Here is a 5,159-nt window from a genome sequence, read left to right as displayed (position 1 = left end):
GGCGGCACCTCACCTAAAATTTTGCCGTAAATAATACACAAAATGTGAACTCTTTGGTTCACTAATAGCACATATTTCGCTAATAATTTTGACTTTATTCGAGAAAAAATGCTTCTTCGTTTCACTTTAATTTGAACTACTATTCATTATTTTATTGTACCAATCATTCCGTGTATATATCATCAAGAATATCGATAAACCGATAAGAAATGCACGAAATAATATTAGCACGTAAACGTCGTAAACGAACGCCGGTGTATTTCAGCGTATATCCAATGACGTCAGAGAGGCCCCGTTGTACGTCGCCTCTGACTTTTGTACACAAATTACGCACACACGTGCGTACACATACGCGAATGCGCGCGACTGGTGAATTAAGTAGAATTACGCACGCGCAACAGTCATAGTGAGGCACGTTTTGTCATCGCCTCTACGTACTGAAAATAGATTTACTGCTATTATAGTCAGCCCGCAGCCGCGGCTAAGGGCACTGCCGCAGTGCGGCACGTTCAACAAAAATATAAACAATCGTTACTGTTGTAATACATAATATGTATATGTCACTACATAAATGTAATAAAAATTATATAACACTATAACTATTTTTATATTTTTAAATTCCATTCGTACTGTTCAATTTTTGTTATGATATGGGGGAGGGGCGGGGTGTATACATAATTCGCCTCACTAAAAAAATACAACCAAAACCGCCACTGTATTTATGAATAATTAGTTATAATAAATACAATCTAGGACAATTTTCCATAAAAATCCTTGATATCTATGTGACTATAAACATTTTAAAATTAAAAACAAAATAGTTTGAATTGATATAGTTATTATAATATGCTAAAAAGTCACTTCCTACTGTTTAATGTTTATCAGTAGGGCTGTGAATTTAATATACTAATAAATCTTAAATAATGCATTTAAAATATTAAAAAAATCTAATGTAAAATACACAAAAAATGCAAAAAATACATTGAAATGTGAACAATTATAGTACAAAATGCACTTAAAATTGTTTTTAATTTTTATATTTATATTGATATTAGTATACTATAATATGCATACAAATGTATTTATTTAATAAAATTTGAATAATTTGAATTTTGATTTTGAAATTTATTGATTCTTTAATAATGCTATTTGCCGGAAACATTTTTATAAATTTTTTAAAAGGGTTTCAAAAGTGTTAATTAATGGAATTTAATTAAAAATACCAAAAAATAAACTAAAAAAGAAAAACATAACCTAAAAAATTAAAAACGTAAAAAAATGCAAAATAAAAGTTTCGTAAATGGATTTTTTGTTACATAACACAAATTATATACTTACAAAGCTACGTTGCACAATTACCAAAAAAAAAAAAAAAATGCACTTTCCTACAAATTCACAACCCTATTTATCAGCTACCCGGTATTGGCAGTTTTAATCATTTTTATATACCTTTATCATGAACATTATTCTCTAATGTTCATGACCTATATCTATATCACAGATTATATTCATATGTCATATTATCTTTGATAATACAGTTAGCAATTAGCATTGTGACTACGACAGTCTTACAACAGTTCTGCTAACGTAAATTGGTACCACAACATCCCGACATCATGCGGTAAAATGTTATCAGCAGACGGTATTAACGTAGAAGCCAAGTAGAACAAACAGCACTAACGCTGCACAATCGAATGAAAAAAAAAATGAGAATTTCCATTGTAGTGGGGCTGTGGAAATTAACCAATTTCAAATGAATATATGCTAATTAGTAATTTTCAATAACCAACATTGAATATTAATCAAATAAAAATTTATAAAATCCAAAAAACATACTGCACACTTTTAAATTTGCTACTGCACATTCAATATTAGCTACTGTACATAGTGTGCTACTGCACACAATTTTAGGCCCCGTCTATAGCTACTTATATACGAATAAAGTCCGTATATACTTAATCGCGTTCATTTATTCATTACGACCTCAAAAGTCAAAACATTCTTCAATATCTTGTTAAGAATATTTTGCTACATTTTGTTCAATTCTAAAATTTGATATTTGTTAGTTTGTTTAAGTTATAGAAACAAAAACAAACATATTAGTGCAATTTTGTCATACCATCTCAAAGTTGGTATCAAAATTCAAAATGTCGCTAAGAGTTCTTAACGTTTTACTATGGTATTCTTAAAATTTGCTCCCGTCAAGTTTTTACGGATTTCTAGAAAATAAATAATTCTAGATCTAGAAAGTAGGGGCATTTTTCTAAAACATCAAAACGTGTATTAAAGTTTCGAAATTAAGTTATGTTAGAATATGGAAAAAAAAATAAAAAACAAAACATAGCTTAGCAATATAATTTTGATAACCGTTTCAAGATTTAAATATTTAGCACAAAGTGCAACTGTAAGTGTTACGTCAAATGTTAGCAAACGTTCATATTAGTCATTATATTCTAACTAAAGTGAAAAATGTATTAATTACTGCGTTTTTTTCGTGCTGAATACACTTATTCTATTATGTAGAAAATATGCTCTAATCATTATCTTTTTTTAAATTCAATTTATTTGGTTCTTTTAGGGGGTACAAAATAAATATTTGGTCACCAAGGTTCTTAAGGTTCTTTACAAGTGCCTAATCATTCTTTATCATATACATCTATATATTTTGATTTATTATTAAATTTTAGTATAGTATAATAAATCCGTAATAACAGACGTGTAATAGTAGTCTACTCGACGACGGCTATTGTACAACAGAGTGGACCTTTTTTTTTTTAAACATTAAAAGTGGTAACCCGCCCAAACACGACCTATATCCAATTTGCTACCAGAAACAACGTCTTTTGGAGTTGATTACCTTATTCGTACTAGAAAAAGAGTTGTTAGACACAAAAATTGAGCACACGGTATGGTAAAATCAATACATCCATCCCTCCGCTGAAAATCGAAAATTTTCGCGTGACAAAATGTTGATATTCATTTCGAGGTGTTTGTACAACGTACCGGTACTAGGTATACCTCAAATTGTAGGTACTCCACCGCGGCATCACGCCGTATATGCTCCCTCCGTCTGACGTAAACACAGGAGCGACGATACGCGTCAAATAACTGTAAATGGCTTAGCAAAAAGTAACGAAATGTCGTCGGACATTTTGAGTCCGTACGGCATTAAGTGCCGGCGGTGTCAACCTGACGGACGTATATCGTACGGCGTTCGCTATTATCGCGGTGCGTATTTATAGGCACACATATAGGTACAGCCGGTTACACACGCCTAGACCTATTTGTTATGACGTGAGAGCGGAATTTAGGTATATACCTACGCGTTATTGGTTTCAATTAAGGCCGCGTCGCAGTCGCGGGCATCGCATGAAAACGATCTCGCGATTAGGGTGTGAAACGCAGGCACCTATATCATAATATACACCTCGTACCACCGAGTCGTACGTACCGATGGATGTTATTATAATAATATAATCATATAATATATATACACGCTGCAGTGTCCTCCTCCCCCGGACCGGGAAAGTCCGGTTTAATCGAGATCTCCGTGATGTACAATACGCGCCGCGAACGACCGCGAGAGAGTGTGGCACGACGGATAAAAAAAAAAAAAAAAAAAAAAAAATACCCATATCTATACCTAGACAACAGCAACAATAATATATGTATGTACATATTATAATTAGAGGGCGGATTCGGAAACGTTTCGGTGCCGAGGCGAGAATGTCGGCGTCGGCGGCAATGTGTAACCGGCAATTTGCGTTAAATTAAAAACTATATATATATACCCGTGTATGATGTAGTACACGCGGGCTCTCCGCGCTGAGGCGCACATATACATGTTTAATGTATACTGTATACATACGACTCCTCGTCGATGGCCGAAAATTAATTCGGATTCGACTTGGTCGTTTGAGTGTTTTCGAACAACGAGACGGTACGCCGCGCAGACACGATCGTCCAAACGAGATTTACGTACACGCGTTACACTGTAATACACCAGCGATGTAATGTACGGGGTGATCCGTTTAACGCGAGACATTTGTTACTCGAGAATGTGCAGTGAAGTATGTATTTCATTCCCGCCGCGATTTCGGGTGATCGGAGAACGACACTTTTCGACGAAAGTGATAATTTTACTATTTTTGGTCGTTATCGTTCGTTTTTTTTTTTTTTTTTTTACTATCTCGAATGACAACACACGTTTTTAATAATTTCGTTTTTCGACTCGGAAACATTATTGTCTATAAAAATAAAATTTCGGACAAATAGTTTATACGTTATATCAGCTATAATCATTTTAGCATTTGATGTTTAAACGAGCGGATTTAGTATACATAATGAAACGATATTTTTCAGGATACCGTTACCACTGCACTCCGCGACTTGGCATAAAATCGTTAATAAATACTATATAACTCATAAACGGCTCGTTCGAAATCGAATTTTTATGTACGCCTATCAAAGCAGGTACTCGCAAACACGTTCTGCTCTGGAACGAGGAATTAAAAATGCATGTCGTCATTGAAAACGAATAAGTAAACAATTTCAAAAATGATTTCAATAAAAATAGTACAGAAAATATTTATTTTTTTGATGTTTTTTTTTTTTTTTTTGTGACTTAAAATTATTTTAGGTGAATATTTTTTCAAAAGCGTTCATATAGTTTTTGAAATAACATGGAATAACAGATATATTTTCGTGAAATAGATCACCCGGTATACAACGTACCTATTGCTTTAGGTATAGTTTTTATACGCGCGCGTGATCTATGACTGATACTACAATACCGTATAGGTACGTCGAAACCGTGTGTCTATATAGCAACGGTTTGGTGTAATAATTCGACGCCATCTCGTCACGATCGCGTTTTCCTAATAAAACGCACTGCGATGTGTTCAAGCATATCGTTCGCACTCATCTGCGGCGGCGACGTAGGCGCACGGTGTTCCGTATATGCACCCAATAGGTATGTTATTATATATATTATATACAGGTACTTAAGAGGCACCGCATGCCATATTATATATATAATATTACCTAATATCATATATTATTATTATTATTACAAAATACAATGAGTTATTATCGCGGTGCTTGTGTATATAATAATATCGCACCGTCCTGCAATCCCGAACAGTCTGCTCGTCCGATGC

Source organism: Rhopalosiphum maidis, chromosome 3 (genome assembly GCF_003676215.2).
Source record: "Rhopalosiphum maidis isolate BTI-1 chromosome 3, ASM367621v3, whole genome shotgun sequence".
NCBI lineage: Eukaryota > Metazoa > Arthropoda > Insecta > Hemiptera > Aphididae > Rhopalosiphum > Rhopalosiphum maidis.
The sequence above is the reverse complement of the archived record's forward strand: the minus strand, read 5'-3'. Positions refer to the sequence as shown.